Source organism: Rhipicephalus sanguineus, chromosome 2 (genome assembly GCF_013339695.2).
Source record: "Rhipicephalus sanguineus isolate Rsan-2018 chromosome 2, BIME_Rsan_1.4, whole genome shotgun sequence".
Classification (NCBI taxonomy): domain Eukaryota; kingdom Metazoa; phylum Arthropoda; class Arachnida; order Ixodida; family Ixodidae; genus Rhipicephalus; species Rhipicephalus sanguineus.
The window spans coordinates 100614327-100635385 of NC_051177.1; the positions used below are offsets into that span (position 1 = coordinate 100614327).

A 21059-nucleotide genomic window follows, 5' to 3' on the forward strand; every position below is an offset into this window, starting at 1 on the left:
CCTTGACTGGGAACGAGATTACACCTACGTGAAACCGTCGGCCTTAATCAGTGCCTCGTGCATGCTTGTCACGTTAGCTTCTTGTTTACAGCACTGTTAGTTCCACTCAAACCAGTGCGTAGACAGTGTCGCTATTTGAGCAGGAACGGTGTGGTTTATGCTACTGACAAGCTTATACTTGTTTGTCTTTCAGTGACCGGGTTTCTCCGGCTGTGCTATCGCTCGGCGTGTGTTGTCGCTCGACCTGTGTTATCGCTCGGCGGAAGGCCACGCCTGTTTGTATCGAAACTGTCGGCCTCCTCGAACGTTTCAGATGTTATAATCAGATTGTTTGAACGACACAAGTAGCGCAGGGCGATCTCTAACGTACGCGACCACCAGTGGTCTTCTTCTTATCCTAGAATCTACGCGAGTCTTGTATAAAAAAACTCACAAAGTCCCTTATGTATTCGCCTAAAACGACTCGAAGGCGAAAGCCATCTTTTTCTTTTTCTTCTCAGTCCATGTATTGATCCTCCCCGGCCCCACTCCGAAAGATTTCCGCACCTTATGTGGTTTTGAACTGCCTCCAGGATCGGAGGCATTGTAAGCTTTCTGCACCTCACCTTGTTTTGCACGGCCCCCGAGGTCAGCCCACCTTTGACCAAGCCATGATGTCATGTGATGACTTCACCATGGGACGTTACAGTGACGTCATCACATGATGACAATGATTTTTTTGCATCACTGGTGTTAACGCCACGGACATGGGATGCCGGCGTGAGACGCCGGTCAATTTTCGCATTTGAGGAGGCATCTAAGTCTTTCGCCTTAATAATAGCCCTCTCGAGGACAACATGCAACGCCGACAGGGAAAATTTTACACATCCCAAAGATTTAGACATTGCGAAAATTTGATGCCAAAGTCGCGAGATGCGGTTGCTAGGGCCGTTCAAGACGCTGGCGAACGCTAGGAAGAAGGACGCCATGCCGATGCCACCTGAAAAGAATGACCTAGGGAAAGGTGCAACCTTCAATAAAGCTCTACGCTTACGCATCCCTTAGAGAACTCCAAGGAGGTTAGATAAACTTCCTTGGGCAACTGAAGATCCTGCGTGGATTTTTTTATCGCGTTAGCTACACTGGCCGAGGAGAAGCAGTTTCGCGTGGCAGTTTGAGAGCCGTGCTGCGCATGCGCGAGGAGCAGTGACGTCACACGGCGCACAGCTGATGCACCAGACCCGCCGCCGCCGCGCGCGCGGCGGCGTCTGACGGTGCGCCGGAGCCGCTCGATAGCGCCTCTCATTTCGTTGCGCATAAGCAGACGTATCAGTGGGAGTATACATATAGCGGGGATGAGGAGAGGAAAAAAATACATGGTTGATTCCTCCGTCATAGGAATCGAAATAACACGAAAGTAAAGCGTGTCCGTACAGATGTAACTGAATGTTTACTGTACATTGATATAAGGGGAGCTTGTAAAATGTATATTGATGTCTGGCAGCTAATGGCACCGTTTAACGTGTATGCACCCACTTCGATGATTGGTGGTATATCTCCATACCGACGGCTAATGTCCATGTTAAATGATTAAACAAACCCTTGTGGTAGCTGTAGTAGTCAGCGGTGAAAGCGTAATCAAAGAAGGAGGTGTGATAGCCAGAAGAGCGTCGCATATTGGACGCGGAACTTGGTCGCCATCCCACGGCATATTAACATTTCCCGCTAAAGGGGACCATGAGGTTATGCGAAGCCGGTGCACTTGCACACGATCGTTCTGTTGGCATTCGTTGGGCATGCTACCGACCTCGCGTCGTGGAACGCGAAGAAGGACGCTACGCGCGTCTTGTCTTCCCTCTAGCCTGACCGTTAATTCTCACAGGGCGAGCGGGGAACGCGGTCGACAGGCGTGCGAGAGGGCAGCGTAGGAAGAAGAGAGAGGGGGAGGGGACGCGCATGCGCTGGTGCCCATCGCGGTGTTGCGCAGGAGAGAATTTCGGCATGTCTAGCCAGCGTTTCAGAGGAAGAGTGGAAAGGGGAAGTGGAGAGGGGAATGGGAGAGGGGAAGTGGAGATGGGGAGGGAAGAGGGTGAGTGGAGAGGGGAAAGGGAGGAGGACAGAAGGAATGGTGAGGGGGAGTGTAGAGGAGGTGTCTGGAGAGGGTATGCGCATGCGCAGTAAGGGTGGTCACGCCGCACACCACCACCACCACCACCACCGAATTGAACTCCGCCATAAGATACTTCGCATCTAAAATGTGATTGAACACTACGGCCGGACTAGAGGGAAACGCAAAGCGCGTCGTGCCGCCCGGTAGCCCGGCCGCGACGTTTCTCGGGGCGAGTGCGTGAGCGGGGAACGCTGTGTTAGAGCCAGGTGTGGCAGGCGCGCGTCGCAGAGCTATTTTTGGTTTGGATTAGCGTGATGCTATGAGCGAGGCCGACGCTTTTACCACGCTTGGGCCAATGTGACCACCTCGCGGTGTGTTAAGGCATTGACAAAATTGAACTTCTATTGAAAACGCGCCCAATTGGACGGACGTGTAACGTGTTGCAGGTGCTAATCGCGGAGGCCGTAGTATTGACGAATTACTTTACCTTACCGCTCCCAGAGAACACACCACCCCGTCGACGGGGAGAGTGGTAGATATAAAAGGCGCATTTGTAAAGCCTCTGGAGCATGTGACCGTGGCGCAGTGGATAGCATGCCCGGCATCTGTTGTTGCGGATCGTGCGGTCGTGGGTTCGACGCCCGGTGAAGGAACCTTCTTTTTGCCATCTCTTCGTGTACCTTTTTTCTACGCCATTTCCGCGACGGAAATACGTCATTGAAGTCGTGGTGGACCCCGGCATAAAAACACTTTCGTGTTAAAAAATTACACCATCTCCAGCTAAAGGGAACCATGTCTGGATGCGAAGCAGCGGGGAGATGATTAGCTTGAGTGGGAGATGGTGTAATTTTATTTTTGCATTCTCGAGCCTGTGCCTTCCTCTGGCGTAGAATAAGCACTGTCTTCCAGTCTCCGTCTAGCTCCCGCTGCGTGGAACTGTCGGCGTCCGAGGTATTCGACTCCCGCAAAGTCGCAAGATCATGTGCGTCTGCCTCTCTGCAGGCCATGCCATTGGTGTCGTCGTGGGATTCTTCAGCGAGGGAAGGAGAGCACGAGGGTCCCGCGTCTAGAGCCACACAACAGAGGCGGCCATCGGCCGCACGTGCCACGTCAAGACGATGGAGGCGTCGCTGCTGCTTACTCGCCGAACGAGAGAATGAGGCGCGCGAGAGGGGGAGAGGAGAGGGGGAATGGAGGGGAGGTGTATGAAGAGGGTGTGCGCATGCGCAGTAAGGGTGGTCACGCTGCACACCACCAGATTGAACTCCGCCATAAGCTGTTGCGCATCTAAAACGGAAGGACGGGGATGTTATCCATTTGTCAGACCGGCTGGCTGGCGTTTGCCAGTATGGTATAGTCACGGAGAAGGAGAGCGCAAATGCTGCTAAGCGCGCAGGAAAGCGGATAAGCTTGAAAGCCAGGAAAGCTAAGAAAAATCGGACTGAACCTTAGCTAACACTACGTATATCCTGGCATCCTGGCCAAGGAGTTTTAAAAAAAAGATGACTGATCTCTCTGTCATAGGAATCGGTATAAACGAAAGTGAAACGTGTCGTCACAGAAGTAGTTGATTGTTTATAGTACATTGGTGTATGAGAGCTTGTACAATGTCTACTGTTGTTTGCCAGATAAAACATCGCTTGATGCGGACGCAGTCACGTTGACGCCTAGTGCACATCTCCGTACCGATGACTAACGCCCGCGATCATCATTTAACCCTTGCGGTAGGTGAAGTTCTTAATTAACATATACGTGGACACCGCATGTGGTGAATCCCGCGCAAATATGGCCTCGACAAGCACATAATAAACTGATACTCGATATGCACTCCTTCAAAGCACCGTGAAACGCAAAGCGAAACGCTACGCGCGTCGTGTCTTCCCTCAAGCCTGGCCGTTAATCCTCACAGGGCGAGCGGGGAACGCGGTGCGACAGCCAGGTAAGCGTCGCAGAGCTATTTTTCTATATGGATGGATGCTATGAGTGAGGCTTGGGCTGAAGCCACCACCTCGCGTTGTGTTAAAGCGTTGATGAAACTATACTTCAATTGGATACTCGCCGAATGGGATGGTGGTATACCAACGGCGCGTTTTTTTTTTCGAGCCTGGTTGCACACATGTCACCGTCCCTTTATAAAGGGGACGCGCATAGCATCCATCCATCCCAGAGCACTGCGAGAGAAAAGTGTGAAAGACAAAAGGCGCGCCCATGTAGCCTGCGTTATGTGTTTGGCGGTAGCTCCGGGGGCTAAACGCCCGCCAGCCATTGTCGCGGACCGAGAGGTCATGGGTTCGACTCCTGTCAACGGAGCTTTTTGTTATTGTATTTTTCTTTGCCATTTGCTGATGTTCATTGTGCTGACGTATTTCCCTGACGGAAATACGTCATGAAAGTCTTGATGGACTCCGTGCAAAAAACACTTTAGTGGCAGGAAAAATCACAGCATATCCACGGGGTGAATGATGATGAGTGGGGCGAAGCTCCGGAGGGAATCATCGGTAAAAAGTGAACTCTTCCGTGAAATTCGCCCAGTGCATCATATAAAGAGTGTGAACACCATGTATATTTAAACATCAAACTTTTATTGTACTGTTGGTTTACCTGGTCCCTTCATAATCACCGCTTGGTGATCGGTGAAATGCAGGAAAAGTGTCCGCTCCCGAGCGAAAGAGAAAGCGCGCCAAGAGCGTCCGCGTTCCCCTTAAACCTCCTTGTTCCCCGCTCGCCTTGTGAGAATTAATGGCAAGGCTAGAGGGAAGACACGACGCGTGTAGCGTTCCTCTTCGCGTTCCACGAGGCGAGGTCGGTAGCATGCTCAACGAAAGCCAACGGAACGCGATCATGCAAGTGCTCCGGCTTCGCATCGCCTCATGGTCCCATTCAGCCAAACATCTTGCTCAAGGTGTGCTTTGCGTTTTTCGTAGAAATAATTTCTTTATTATGTACATTAAGACGAAAAGTTGAAAGCTCACTAGAGTATATCGCCCGCAAAGTATGCCTTTTAGTGTGAATAAATCAAGGAACACTATGATGTCTTGTAAATTATGATATCTAGTGAATTGCTCATCTAGTGAGCAATTCATTAAACTAGAGCTGGCTGCATACTACTACTACTACTACTACAGTAGAGGGAACAACCCACACCCTAAGGAGGTTCGCCCCTAAAATAACCTCTTTGATCCTGGCATAGCCCAGCTAAGCCACTGCGAATTTTTAGATGCGAAGCAGCTCTTTGACTAGCCTGTAACGCTGTCCTTCCGTGCGTCTGGTCGAACGCGCCGCAACGCGCTCCCCTCGCCGCAGGCGTTGGAGCGGTGCCAAGTAGGTCACGCCGCAGCTGGGCGTTGACGTCACGCTCCCCTCGCAGTGCGCGCTGACGTCACTTTCTCTCTCGCCTGGCGCGCGCGCGCCGCAGCGCCGCAGCTGCCGCCTCGTCCGTTCGCCCGCAACACCTGCCGCTACCGGAACGTTCGGCGGCGGGAGGAGTCGCCGTTTACGCTCGGAGTCGGCGTGCGCTACGCGCGATTAACGTCGACCTGGAAGAACGATCCGAAACCCCTCCAAGACGCTCCTGCTCCGAGTGCGTTGCCGTGCGTGTCGGCGGCGTCGCGATCCTCGCGCTGTACTTCGCTCCCAACTTGCCGAAGGACCAGGTTCAGCGCTGTCTGGAGGGAAAGCTGACTGATTGCGGCGAGGCGTGTCGACGCGCGCCTCTTATAGTCGCGGGAGACTTCAACGTTGACGTCAGTGAGAGGAGGAGAATGGCTCATCGATTACATGCGTGACGTGCACTCGCTGAAGTGCGTGTCGGCGGAACGGAAACTACCCACCACGATAAGGGGAACGTGCATCGATCTGGTCTTTGCCAACTTCGACGTCGAATGTCTGCAGGAACCTCGCAGCGTGCACTTCACCGATCACAAGGCCGTGGTAGTCAAGGCGAAACGCGCGCCAGCTCCGGTCCAGCGCCGTATCCACTCTGAAGAAACGACAAGACCTACGCCAGCCATCGCTTCAAACGAATTTTCCAGCGCCTACCGCAGCACCCGCGTTAGCGCAGTTAGCGCCGTTCAACCCATGACGCCACCCGTGCGCAACGCTGCTGCTTCGCATCCCATCAGGGTTCCTTTTGGGAAGATGGTTTTAATTTTTTCATTCAATATTCATTCATACATGCTATGGCTTTCAGTGCTTCTTTTGGTAGATACTGGTGTTGTCTGGGGTCGAATTCTTTGCGGACATTTAAAAGGCACCATTCCAAGCATTTTCTTCAGTTGCAGTCGCTTGCTTAAAGGATGAAACGGAAATCAAACTTATTTCTTGCAGTTAATTCATTCCAAAAATTAGAGGTAAACATATTTCGAATAGGCAGCCGAACTCTGAAATATAACCAGACGTCGCACGGAGGTTTTCAGGATGACTTAGGCTAGGTGTATCGTACACTTGGCTCCATTGACAGTTCCACGTGAACGGGCATTTCGGTTACGCTGCCTGTTTTAAGGTGCACTTTATTGACCCGTATTATGAAATCATGAATTGATTAAAAGCCGCGTACGTGCTCAATATGTTCTCGATCATGTGTTCACAACATGCTCGAGTACACAGATGGTAGCAGTTGCCAAGTGATCTAACTGTATGTGTGTAATGGCGTTACTGTCTTTACTCGGCAGAAGTTCGACAACTAGGAAGTTCAATCTTTACTTGATTGACATCTTGGTTGCTGAAGTTTTCACCCTCATAAAAACGTTACAGTATGCCTCCGCACGACACTAGTACGATGAGCGGAAGGCAGAACACTGGCCTGGCTAGCTAAACCATCCGAGTTGATTGAGCGCGCGTTGTTAATGCATTTACTTCGCTTCATCGTTTTCTAAGTCAAGTACAGTCAATAGTCTCGAGAGAGCCTCTAACTCTCAGTGTGCTAGTGGTGCATGCGCCGCCAGAAACGGGTCACCACCAATTCTCTTCCAGCCTTCGTATAATTACTCGCGCTATAAAATCGCGATGAAGGTAAAAAGATAACAAATAGACATATAAGCGGAAGGCAGGGAGGGTTAGCCGAAACAGTAACAGTCATGTTTTTTGCCCTTAGCTAGTAAAAGAGAAAGGGGGCGGGGACGGCGGAAATAAGAGATGAAAGAAGAAGCAGGGGGCGATAAACAAAGGAAGTGAGGAACAGCAGAATTAAAGTCTATCTAATAGTCCCTGGTACTTAAAAACTTCAATACTGCATTGACCTATATCTGGTGCGACAACTTCTCGGGTGGATTTTAAGAGCTAAGAGTTCCAAAAGTGGCCTGCCGTTAAAATGGGCCAACACGGCTCCTAGCAAGAGCATGTTCGCGCTGAAGCTCGGTGTCCAAAAGCTCAGTGGTTTTCGTGTCGTTTCTCTGTGAGGTATCTACACGCAAGAGGGGCCCTCATTTTCATTCCAATGTACGGCTATGGTGAGTGCGGCGCAGCAATCCGCTAAACCATCCGGCCTTTAATTTCTTTCTCTCTTCTGTGTCTTTTATTCGATGTCACGTAATCGTTTTACATATGTGAACTGGGAGCGACATTTATAAAAGAATTGAATGAAGACCCAAGCATTTCCTTTTGAATTCTAGCATTGTGACTTACCTTTAGACTCAACGGTGCTCGTTATAAACATTTCTATCTTATTCAATTATTCACCTCTCGCTTTTCAACTTTCCTTTCACTACAAGGATGTTTACGGCTCGCATTCGAGTGCTAAGGATTCCAGAATCATTGTATAAACCACAGCGGTGTGCAAAAGTGGCGCTGGTGGCAGGAAGGTGACCCTTCCCCCACACACACATCATCGTTTTAGCAAGCACTGCATTCATCAGGTGCCTCAGTCGGAGGGGGTTGTGAAGAGCGGGAGCGCTGCGGCAAAGCTTCGGCCCCCTCGCCCTGTGGAGAACACTGCGCTCGCTGTGCATAAAACAGTTTATCGCGAGCACAATTACAGAGGGAGATATTAAAAGGGTACCTAACGCGTTGGTCAGTCGGCTGTGTAATCGAGCGACACGCTGCCGAGTTCAGCAGTTCATGGAATACGACAATCTCCTTCAGCAACCTCTTTCAGCCCACGCTCTTGTCTCCTGTTTACAGGAGAATGCGTGACGTAGGCCTTGCGTACCCACTGTCTGCACTTGAGTTTGGAGGATTCGGCCACGACCGACGAAGGATAGCTCAATTTCAGAGACTTCTCGCTGGACATGAATGGAAGTTTGCGAAAGTGGGAGCTCAGAAGTTGGCGGACAACTTATGACGTGTGGCGGGACAAAGTTCTGCATGTAATGAACGGTTATAAAAGTTCCGTTCTCCCTATCGCTTTGCAACAGAAGCCTGAATTCGCTACGAAGAACTTCTTTCAATGAGTCAAGGCTGTATGCTTCCTTTTTGCGAGGATGCTGTCGCCATTAGTCCGCTGAAATATATTATAGAATAAAGCCGGGCTTCGCCAAACTTTAGAGGAATCAGTCAGGATGTCACCAACCTCATTGAGTATACAAATTCATACTTACAAGCTAGTGGTGCCAAGTTCACGCCGCCTTTTGTTCCTCCTTTTTTAATGCTCTCGTGCAAGCCTCACTCCTAATTGCATTCTCTTATGGATTCTGATTACGCGCGGCCTGAAAAACGTAGCCACGTATGGCGAGGACGATCTCAGAAATGGTTTCGGCGGGTTCGTTACGCTAAGACGTGTTTGTGGCAATTCCAGCCTCGGCTTAATTTAGGATTATGAGGTTGCGTAACACGGTGACAAAAAACGTTGCGATACCAAGAAGTTTCGTCCTCTGGGAAGAAGAGCGATTTAACGCGGCATGTTTTTATCATACGGCGTGCAAAAGGGTTGGGCGGTGCTCATAAAAGACATGAGGTTTCACCCAATGTTACCCGCAGCGCGGTGTCCTTTAGTTACTTATTCCGATGTCGCTAGTTGCGAGAATTGTTTTACAGCGAAAGCGGTTATGAGATCATTTCACCGGCCGTTTTTGGCGCCGTAGTTCCGCCGCCGCCGCCGGTGTCCGTAACCAGTATCGCCGAAATAAGAAAAAAAAACGAAAAAGAAAAAAATTCCAGGATGGACGAGGTTCGAACCTGGGCCCTTCTGCGTGGGAGCCCAGTATTCAACCTCTGAGCCATGCCGGTGCTTGAACCTGCTTTGCAAAAAGGTTCTATACAGGCTCATGTCGGGAAGGAACCACATTAGCATATGCAATATAGCGTGGTAGAATAGTAAAAGCACCAAGCGTCGCACAACGCGATTTCTTAAGCAGGCGTCACACAATGCGAATTGCGCAACGAGTAGGTTGTTGAATGCTTGCAACCCATTACAAAGGGATCTGCCATAATTCTTCGTCGTCATCAGGCACAGCATCAACAAAGTGCGCATAATGCCTTACATGCGTTTGGCAGGTACCACGGCTCTCCTTAGAATGACGAAAAATGGCACTGGGCCTGCTGCCCTACTTCTCAAAAATTACAATGATTATAGCGTAGTGGGTTCCTCGCAAGTGCACTTGTATTGGTTGCCAAGGAAGCCTATAGCGCATGATCCACTACCTCGGGGTCTCAGTAAAATTACAATGATTTATAGTGTTGTGGATTCCTCGCAAGTGCACTTGTATTGGTTGCCAAGAAAGCCCATAAGCGCATGATCCATTTCCTCGGGGTCTCAGTAAAGTTAATGGCCGCTCCCCCCCCCCGTCTCTCTCACACGTCAACGTATGTTATACAGCATGACGGGAGAGGGAAATAGCGACCGGGCATCACCCAATGCAAATTACATAGCTGGTGGGCGTTTAAAGATTCCAACCCATTACAAAGGGCTGAGCCACAATTCTTCATCGTCGTCAGTCGCGTCAACAAAGTGCACATAATGCCTTACAGACGCGTAGCTGGTGCCTCGCTTCTCCGCAGAATGACGAATAATTGCTTAGTAGGTGCTTCCCAACTTCACAAAATTGTCATTTATCGTAGTGGGTACCTTTCTAGTGTACTTGTATTGTAGCCCCAAGAGAGCTTAACGGGCTCTAGAAACGCCGCTCTTCCAGCTTTCGCTGTGACTGTGCTGCGGGTTCAGCGCAGGCCTGGCATTTTTCAGTTTCTTTTTCTCGCGCGTGGTGGTGCCGTCGAAAGTGCGCACGCTTTTTTTTTTATACGGATCTTCAATGAGTGAGTGCTATCTCGCTGTGCCGGCTCAAAGGGGGTTCGTGATCATTTCTGTAACAAATGATCGGAATATCGGCTCCATTATTTCGGTTCTCCAGAGGATTGCGCTCTCCGATTCTTTTTTTCTTCCTTTTTTTTTGTAATATCTCTATACGACCTTATTACAGTAAAGGCTTGAAAAATTGGTATGTAAGAAGCAACAATAAAGCAAATATACAGAGCTCAAAGCGATTGATTCCGCAACAAAATTTGTGGGCCGCAGGAAGGTTATCCCGCGACAACTTGGTAGAACATTAAAAGATACGTTCCCTTCGATCGTTGCACCGGAAGTTCACTCACGCCGGAAGCGCGTACTATCGGCGCCTTATAAACGAGCTAGCTCACTTTCTTTCGCGCATGACCGAATCTATGGTTGTGGTAACGACCGCGAGGAATTTTTTTTCGCCATTGGAAGTTCACGACCACCGGCAAGTGCTCCTACAACGTTAACTGAACGGTGGAAGTCATGAGTCAGCGTTCGCAGGTTACTGTTATTTTTTATTTTGACTAATTTGAGCCTAATATGGTTGTTTCATAAGATATGGTTGTTTCGTTAAGCGAGCGCGAGCGAGAGAGAGAAGAACTTTACTGAGAGTAAAAGCTGACTGTTGGTGATTTACCGCACGTTTCGAACTGAACTCGGTTGTTAAAGAGGAAAAATGAAAATTCTTCTCTTCTGAAGGTATGCTTTCTGGAAAGTGGTTAAGCCATCAGCATAGGCCCTACAGCGGCTACCACTATAGCGTCTACCTGCTATAGTGGGGCCGCCCCCCTCCGAACACCGACAACTTGTCTCTAGGATAAAGTTGTTCTTATTGCGATCGAAGTTATATCGACAGTCGAGACGCCTTTTGTCGTCATCGCCGTCATGTTCCGTATAAAATGCTAATCGATAACACTCTCCGCGCATCGTACGTACTATGTGCGGGCGAAAGCTTGCGAGATCTGCAGGCGGACGAGGCTTATGCAGAGATGAAACGTGCCGGCCGGCTCTGTCGGACGAAGGAGCATAAGGGGGAGGGGGGCTGCGTCGCTTGGCCAGCAGCTGCAAGATCTGATGAAAAGGGAGCGGTTGCTATCTCGACTGAGGTTAATAGATATCTCCTGTACTGTTACACGCTGTGCTCTCACCGCTGACTTGACGCTGAAGCGACTGACAGCACGAAAACCGCTTCTCTCCTTGAAGCGGCCGTATTCGCTTACTCCAGCATTTCGTAGAGTTGCTCCAATCGTATCCTAACGGAGTTAGCTGCTAGATTACTTCGTATCAAATTCCAATGTTCTGCTATCGCATACATTGCTTCGCCCTTGCGGCGAATTTGTGAATATTTTAGATGCGAAGTATCTTGTGGCGGAGTTCAATCCGGTGGTGGTGGTGGTGTGCGGCGTGACCACCCTTACTGCGCATGCGCATACCCTCTCCCCCTCTCCAACCTCCCATTTCCCCCCCTCACCACTTCAGCTCTCCCCCTTTCCCCTCTCCCCTTCCCCTTTCCGCTCTTCCTCTGAAACGCGGGCTAGACATGCCGAAATTCTCTCCTGCCGACGCCGCGCTGAGCACCTGCGCATGCGCGTCCCCTCCCTCTCTCTCCTCTCCTACGCTGCCCCCCTCTCGCAAGCCTGCCGACCGCGTCCCCGCTCGCCCTGTGAGAATTAACTTCCGGGCTATGGGAAAGACGCGCGTAGCGTTCCTCTTTGCGTTCCACGACGCGAGGGTCTAGCATGCCCAAAGAACGCCAACGGAACGCGATCGTGCAAGTGCTCCGGCTTCGCATCGCCTCATGGTCCCCTTTAGCGGAAATGGTGTAATTTTTTTTTCGCTCGTTCTTTTCATCGAAAACATAAAACTGCGCCTACATAAAGGATACAGGCAGTTTTATGTTTTCCATATCTTACCAAACTAGCCCCCCACCGTACGCCTCTTGCGTTCTTTGCACCTTGCTTCGACTTTGCCGTTGAAGTTGCGCTCCTGCTGTCTCGCGCGAATACCTTATATTGGCTCATACACGGTACATCACTACCATCTTTGCTACCCTGCAAAATGGGATTGTGTTGCTTTTATGAACTTGCGCAGTAATATGACAAATTATACGTAAAATCCTCAATCACAACACTCACGATCAAGAGTAAAAGAAGACCAAAATCTCATGCCTGCGCCACCGAGCACACGGACAGTGAAATACAATTTATTGTTACTGGGATATGTACGAATGGATGCTCGCTGATTGGAATTATACCGTCCGTTACACGCAGCGAAAAGCAGCGTAGAGAGTAAAATATTAGAATAATTGGCTGTACATTGGAGTGTTTTTTAGCAAGCTTTGACTTGGCTTTGAGATAACACATTTTAGCATTTGAATGTGCAGCTTACCCGTGTCTATCTGGCAACATGTGTCCGTAACAACGACTTACGTGAGAGACAAAAAACGAGGCCGCTCTGATGCCGTTCAATCTGATTTTTTTTTAACACGAAAGTATTTATGCCGGGGTCCACCAAGACTTCAGTGACGTATTTCCGTCACGGAAATGACGTCGAAAAAGTTTACACGATCAGATGGCAAAGAAAAAAGTTCCGGAACGGGCATCCAATCCACGATCGCTCGGTCCGCAACAACAGATGCCGGGCACGCTATCCACTGCGCCATGGTCACAGACTCTAGAGGCTTTACAAACGCACCTTTTATATGTATCACTCTCCCGTTCGGCGGGTGGTGTTGCCCTCTGGGAGAGGTATAGTAATTCGTCATTACTGTGGCCTCCTCGATTAACCCCTGCAACGCGTTAAACGTCCGTCCCATTCAGCGCGTTTTCAATAGAAGTTCAATTTTGTCAACGCCTTAACACACCGCGAGGTGGCGATCTTAGCCCAAGCGTCGTAAAAGCGTCGGCCTCGCTCATAGCATCACCTAATCTAAACAAAAAAATGTCGCCCGCATCTTCCAACGGGGGAACTCGAGTAAATGCGTCGCGGAGTGGTGGGGGTATCGCGTGAATGTTTCGTAATTGGGTTTCGCAGAAGCAGCTACTACTGCAGCTACCACAAGGTTATGTGTAATCATTTAACCACAAGGTTTTCGTAATAATTTAACATGGACGTTAGTCGTCGGGACGGAGATGTACCGCCAATCATCAAAGTGGGTGCATCCACGTTAAACTGGTGCTATAGCGGCCAGACATCATAATTGTGCAAACTCTCTTCTATCAATGTAAGTAAACATTCAGTTACTTCTGTAAGGGCACGCTTTACTTTCGCGTTATACCGATTCCTATGACAGAGGGATCAACCATCTTTTTTTCTGTTTCTTAACTTATAATAATTTTTTGTCTGATAGGGAGCCTTTTTCACATGAACTAAGATGGCTGTTTTAGACAGCCAATTAATTGTACGCATGCGGGAATTAATCAGGTATAATTAGCAATCTTCGAAGGAACATTTGCTGAGGAAATAGGTTCTTGATGATGAATAAACTAAGCGGTTTTACATTTCTCACGCATTAGTGTGCGAGTGACGTGTTCACAGCAATCGATCAATTCGCTCAGTTTTACAGCTCTGCAGAAAAAAAAAAAGTTCTTGCCTTTTTAAGAAGCTACCGGTCCCCATGTGTATCGTTCGTTAATGGGATATTTTTAAAACGGACAATGGAAGGAACTGAATAGAATGAACTGCGCGCACATAAATTGCGGCAGGCTGACACCAAGTAATAGGAACCATTTCGTGCGTTCATGCCGCACTCACTTTTTTTTTTCGAAAAAAGAAAATAATCTCTTTCTTTAGCACTTTTCGAGTTCCCAGAAGGCTCGGTGAGAAAGAGGTGTCCTTTTTTCATGTCTACGAGAGACCATTTTCATAATTTGTGAAGCGAGCTTTCCTGCGATGTGCTTGCTCAACTAAAAGCGACGTAGGCACTTGTGCAAACACAGTGTGCAAGCGCAGTTTTGTTTACGCATGACGTGGAATATGTAGACACCAAGAGATGATAAAAACATGCATAGAAGACAAGACCTAGCGTCGCAGCCAAACATGTCTTTGTTTGAACCTTTACAGGTGTCGCCATTAGTTGGGCAAACGTACAGCCCAGACAAGTGCACTTGTGAATTGTTAAAATGGTCTATTGCGGCTTGTGTACGTAGGAAGCACTTAAAGATGAAGAAATACATCGTCAGCGCTCCGTCTTGCCGCGCTGTCATCCCATTTCTGCGCCTCAAGATAGCACTAGCATGATGAGCAGCTAGCGCAGGAGTACAATCTTCCTAATTTAGCTAATAGGAAGGATAAGAAAAGAGAGCGGGTGAATTAACTAGAACGTTATCAGGTAATGAGAGGGCTACAAACCAGACAATATACATAAAAACAACTTCTAGCACACCCACGCATGGCGGGCAAACATTTTCATGCGATTCAGTCAGCGAGTAGCCTGTGCCTCATTTTTGAAGTGATAGCTCTAGTAGTCGTATGTCGGCGAACATATATACGAGGACTTGGTAATAGACGTGAAGACTCAGATGATGGCTTGAAAAAATTACGAACATGTTGCTGTTCTGTTTCGTAAATTCTACTCCATTGTCGTGTTTCAAACTGGATACAAAATGAAACAAATTAACGCCATATTCATGCAAAATATGGCATACCCACTGAAACACGAGGTATAATGCTTTTCTCAAGCAGTTATACGAATTTCGAAAACGCGTCACCTGGCGTTGACTGGAACATAGGTCGAGATACTTAGAACTTGGTCAATGCTATCTTCAACAAACTTCAAAATAGATATTGTGTCAAAGAATAACATAACTCTTTCACGTCTACTGAAATAGCAGTGAAATGCGTTTTATCGTGTCTGCTAAGGCACTCAACAATCGCTTCTGAATTTTAACCATAAAAGGGGTCGTCAATAACAACACATTTCAGCTTATCTAGTAGGAACCGGGCAATACGTTCTTGCTAAGTTTGTTTCTCTCAAACAGTGACCCTTGAGAGGCAGTCAGAGTTGTGCGTTTTCGCACTGCAAAATACCTGTAAGGCATGTCGATCGGTTGGCGTCTTCGACTTCCCCCGCGTTGCCTGCTAATAATAATAATGATATTATAATAAAAAACTTAGTATGAAATGAGTTTATTTTTAAGCCACTCCTCGCTATTATAATTCACGGACCGTGCATTTCGCACGCCATCGCGAACTTGCAGCTGTTTTATTAGCAGCTATAGAAAGAAAGCAAATAGCAAGAAGTAGATAACGACAAGCGGGAGCTTCAGCCTAGCGCATACGCTGGCATTCAATTTCGTAAATGCGTGCCGGAAGCCTGGCGGGACGAAAATCCGCTAGATATGTTGCGGGTGGTGTTGCCATATAAACGGAACGCTGAGGCGCGAACGAGCAAATGCGGTGAAGAAGGGCGGAAAAAGGGGCGCAATTGCTTTACCTCGAAAAACCAATAACGACGGCACGGCCCAGCGGAGGCATTTCTAAAGATTTTCCCATGAGGTTTTTGTTTTATATATACTTCGATTCGAGTACAGGGGAAAGGAACACGTGTTCCCATAAATGTTTTTTCTGTTTACACCGAAATTAGAAGCTACTGCGGGCTTTAAACGAAGTAAAAGAAAATCGAAGACTAACATTTCTTCTCTATGGCCACATACAGAAGACTAGATTGCCCGTGAAATGTTTTCCGCTGCCTTGCATTCGGGTAACACGAACTGCACTTCCTGATAATACGCATTATGAGCCTGGCGAAGCACTTATCGACTCATCCTTTTTTTCTGTTTTAATTCAACGTATTTTGTAGCGGCAGTTTGCCAAGGTACATTAGTAAATGTAAGTCACTTCCAACGATTCAGTGATTTTTCTCTGTTTCTAGTTTTCCAGGTAATTTCTTCATTTCTTCTCTGTGCCAATACGCGTGCGTGTGTGCATGTTTGTGGGTCTGCGTGTGGGCGAGTGGAGTCGGTGTGTCCGTAAAGTATGTTTGTGGTTGGAAAATGAAACGACGTTATGTAAGACACAGGGAGGGCAAGAAGCTAAATCTCTCTGCTCTTTTCGCACGGAGAAAATAGCACCTTAAATCCCGTCGTACTGTCAATTACTGCAATGATTACATTTCGCGCCATTAAGGAGACGCTGTCCCAGCCCTCTGGGCCAATCAGAGCGGGAAAGACGACAGCCTTTGCAATGTGCTGGCGTTTGCCATTGTATACATCGCTCTCACCCAAAACTTCTCCACCCCCCTCCCCTTCATTTCCCGCAAGTTATTTTCATGGGAAGTACTTGATAAAATATCTTGTGTCGTGTCTGTCCAGAAAAATGCCCTTACTAGATTGCAACTACTGATAACTCGTATTTGAAGGTACGAGATCAAAAGGCGGCACTTAATGCACCTATTTGTGAGATATTGGCGTTAAAGATGATTGGCACCGTGTCCGAAAGTGCCACTTATACACTAACGCCCTTACGAGTTTACTCACTCAGGCTAAGATCAAGCCGTGAGTCTGAGTATGAGTGAGTCCAGATGACTGATACTTTGGTGAGTGAGTCGGAATGAGCCCGACTGAGAAAAACAATTATGGAGCCTTAGTCCAAGTGAGTCCGGCTGAGGAAAATTTTCGTGAGCTTGAGGTGGAGTGACGCCTAAGCGCGAAATAATTTCTTGAGTGAGTTTTAGCGAGCTCCGCATTTTTTGCCTACCTGTGCTGCCACAACATGAACAACATAACAGAAGCGACTGCACACACGCGGATAGTGGCTGACAGCTAATAATTGCGGTAATTCGAGATTATGAATAATGTAGCAACGTTGGGAACGTAAGGTTTATTTCCTACAGCTGTTGAATAAATGGAATCAGGTTCGGGCCAGCGCCATAGTGTAATATCTTATCTGTACATCCCCTTGGGGCGTGAGATAATGCTACGTATATTACCTACGTTTTGTGTCTCGAGGTACGGGCCTTGCAATGTACGATTTGGCTATTCGCACGTACGCAGGATATATATATATATATATATATATATATATATATATATATATATATATATATATATATATATATACCCTAGTGTAACGTTCTGTATGCCATTGAAGTAATTCCGTATGGTTCCGTAAGAATATTACGGAAAGATATGGATAATATGGAAAATATACGGAAAACATATGGAACCATATATATATATATATATATATATTATATATATATATATATATATATATATATATAGAGAGAGAGAGAGAGAGAGAGAGAGAGAGAGAGATAGAGAGAGATGGTTGTTTGCCCCGCTTCAGGCCATGCGCCTGACCAGGCCATAAAATGGAGGATATCGCGAATAAGCATGTTTCCTACGTTCTCGCGCCCCGCGGGAGCGCGGAGGCCCTCACCAATTATGCAGCGGATAGGGAGCCTGCGTCCGAAGAACCCGCGCGCCCGACCACGTCCATTGTTCGCGAGGCTATCTAGATCTTCCAGACTGTTCTTTTTTGTGGCCCCCTACCTCACGTGCGAATCGTAGGATTCTCAGCAGAGGCGGAGCTGCTTTACCTTTCCGGACGAGTGGTACGCAGGTGCTCAAACTTCCCTAACCGGCTGTACGAAGGCCACCTCAATAAAACATGCCGCTTTGAAAAAAGGAAAGAACTTCTTCAGTTTTCTTGAATAGTGAGAAAGCTGTAATGTTCCGTACATTTCTTACGAGCGCGTCGGTTTATTACTGTTTTTTTAGCAACATCTTTCCTTTTTTTGCTCACATGGCTAGTACATTCACTTTTCTTTTAGATATAATGTGTATTTTTTTATTCTAACGTCTTTATTTCATGATCTTCCTTTTTTTCGATATAATTATTCTCTCGATTGACCAGACATCCCTGCAAAAAAAAAATGTTGCCCAGAATTTTTTTCATTTCACAACGTCACCACCATCTTTTTTTTCTTATTTTCACATCGGTCCAATCCATTAAGGTGCTCACTGTACAAGCTACGTGCGCACGAAAAAAAAAAACGGCGTTTCGTTTACTTGAAGTCACGGTTCTTCTTGATGTTCTGAGTCAGCGAGTGCTTGGCTTTGGCTGACTGTTTTCAAGGCCACTGAGATAAGCACAAAATTTCAGAGCGGCCCCGTTACGTAAAGTTGCATTTAAAAATTTCGATTGATCACCTGTTTTTGCCGGTCCCCTTTAGTAGCAGAAAATAGAATACTATAGCTCAGGAGGGATTTCTGGGCAATTTAATTATTCTATAGCCACCACTGTAGCTAAGCGACTGTGGTGCTGCGCGGCTAACACGAAGAGTTTTTTTTTTTTAATATATTTTTTTCATGCTAGGGGCAAATTGGTCTTGGCTTTCTCGTGATATTTTAAATTGTATGTCTTCAGGTATGCTTTCTAGTTTTGAATTTGGTTTTTATGTTCCTCCGACAAAAATGAGAAATATGTATTTTTTGTTGCACTGCTTCTGAGCAAATGTATGGGTGGAGGGACCCTAGTCAGGCAGAGGTAATCTGCCTTTAGTCCCTTCAACCCAGGGAAACTTTCCTTTTGTCGAAATAAACTGAATGAATGAAAAAAAAAAAAAACCCGGATTCGATTTCCGGTCACGGAGGCCTCATTTTGGTGTGGGCAAAATGAAAAAAAGAAAGAAGAAAAAAAAAGGAAACACCAGTGTACTAACATTTAGGTCTCCTTCCTTTCTTGGATCGCACTTAGCTGAATTTGCTGAAATAGGGCCGCAAATGTAGCTTACTTTAGCCCAGTTTGAATGAAGGGGGGAATCTTGAGGGCTCGTTTCTTTGTTTGAAAAAACCTTAGTGAAGACCAGCAGATAACGAAGCCAAGGAAGGTATAGGCGACTTCGATTGTACTGTTTTAAGTGTGTTGTAGTAATTGGGATGTAGATGTGAAGAAAGTAAAGTGGACGAAAAGACAACTTGCCGCCGGCAGGGACCGAACCTGCAACCTCAATTGGTTACACGTTCGGTCCCCGCCACGGTTGCAACCAAGGTTGTAGGTTCGGTTGCAAGATCATATTCAAGGTGGCATTTGCGAATGACAGTTATTTTCTGGCATAGAGGAGTCCAACTGAAGCAAAAAAGCACTTGTGATAACGAGAATGCACTAAGTGCAATTATGTTGTGTCCTTGTATGATCGCTCGAATGGATCAGTGTCCCTTGTTACATTGTTGCGGCATAAATATTAACGAAACCTATACGCAAATATATTCACCATACAACCCGCCACTGCGTTTCAATGTGGTGCCCTCGGAAGGCGAAAAGCTACGTGCATTAAATTACGTGGTAATTACATAGACAATAAGTAAGTAGCGCAGACGATGTTACCCTACACTGCCACAAAACGAACGCGTTTCTTACTTATGTTCCCCAGGCTAGCGTGTAACTGCCAGAGAGAAGTCGTCGGCGTTGGACCGGGTATGACGGAGTGCTTTCATGGATGTGAGAACGGAAGCGTTGCGAATTAGAGTGTACAACCGAGGGAGCCACAATTTGTTAGGCGTCGGATGCAATAACACCAGCGCTGGGCAGACGACAGGTCATTAATTCTCGCACTATAGCGAAAGCAGACACTGTGTGCGCGCAGCACGAAATTCAAGTTGTAGTCGGGCTCTAGGCTGATGTCACTGTTCACACGTGAGAGTAATTATACCTGACATCACTGCTTTCTGCCAACATGTGCAGTGTGCAGCGTGAACCGAAGGACAAGAAGGCCGCTTCACCTGCTGTCCTAATGCTCTGTGGCTGAAATAAAGAATCGCGTAATGCCTAATGGCAGAAGGAAAGCCATTCGTTCCCCTTGGTCACGTCCACGGAGGAGATCACGTCTAGCTATCAATAATTAATTAATTAATCAATTAATTAATTCACTGTTTCAATGAAACAAATTATGCAACGCTAGCTTTACTGATTGAAAATGGAGATCTCGCCATGAATTAAAGGTTTTCAAAGGAGTTGACAGGATGCGTGGCAGGCCATCAGTTTATCGTCAGAGATTAGATAAGCTAAAAAAGAATGAGGAATCGGCTCTCGTAGTCTATTCTATTTCTTTAAAAAAGAAAGCATTCTCACACGTGCCAATGCAACGGGCCAAGGGCACCATTTCATTGTCTGCTCTTTATTGATATGGAAAAGCTTCCTTGATATAACAAGGATTCGCTCCTAAGGATGTAAAAAAATTTCGCGTTGACAATAAGCTCATAAACTTCGTGACAATTGTGGTTAATGTGCATTTTTTTCGCCCGTAAGTTCACATTACTTATAAATTCTCGTGTTGTTCTCTGTATAAACATGGCGTTAATTGTATTATGCTCCGTGAAACAACGCGAACTACTCTATAGAAAGGGAAAATAGACAGCCACCCATTTGTAGCACGAAGCCACAAGGAAATCCATACGGATTTCTCAGAAATAAAGCCTTTTAGTTGCCGAAAAATTCGTCCTGGTCCGGGGATCGAACCCGGGACCAACGCCTTTCCGGGGCGGTCGCTCTACCAATTGAGCTAACCAGGAAGCTAGCAATTGGCAGCGCGAGGATTCGCCCTCGCGCTGCCCATTGCTAGCTTCCTGGTTAGCTCAGGTTTCACGGCTTCGCTGCAAGGGCGAAGCAATGTATGCGACGGCAGCAAATTGGAACGTTATACGAAGTAAGGCCAGCAGCTAACTCATTTAGGATCCGATCTCGCGTAACTCTACAAAGCGCTGGCGTAAGAAAATACGGCCTCTCCAGTGAGTGAAGTGGTTTTCGCGCTGTATGTCGCCT

At 47.3% G+C, this 21059-nt stretch overlaps 1 non-coding gene across 1 annotated transcript; it reads right to left on the bottom strand.

Moving 5' to 3' along the window:
* Positions 1-20735: 20735 nt before the first annotated feature.
* Positions 20736-20809, bottom strand: Trnas-gga (transfer RNA serine (anticodon GGA)). Its single transcript has one exon. It is a non-coding gene; the product is annotated as a tRNA-Ser (tRNA).
* Between the last annotated feature and the right edge of the window lie 250 nt (positions 20810-21059).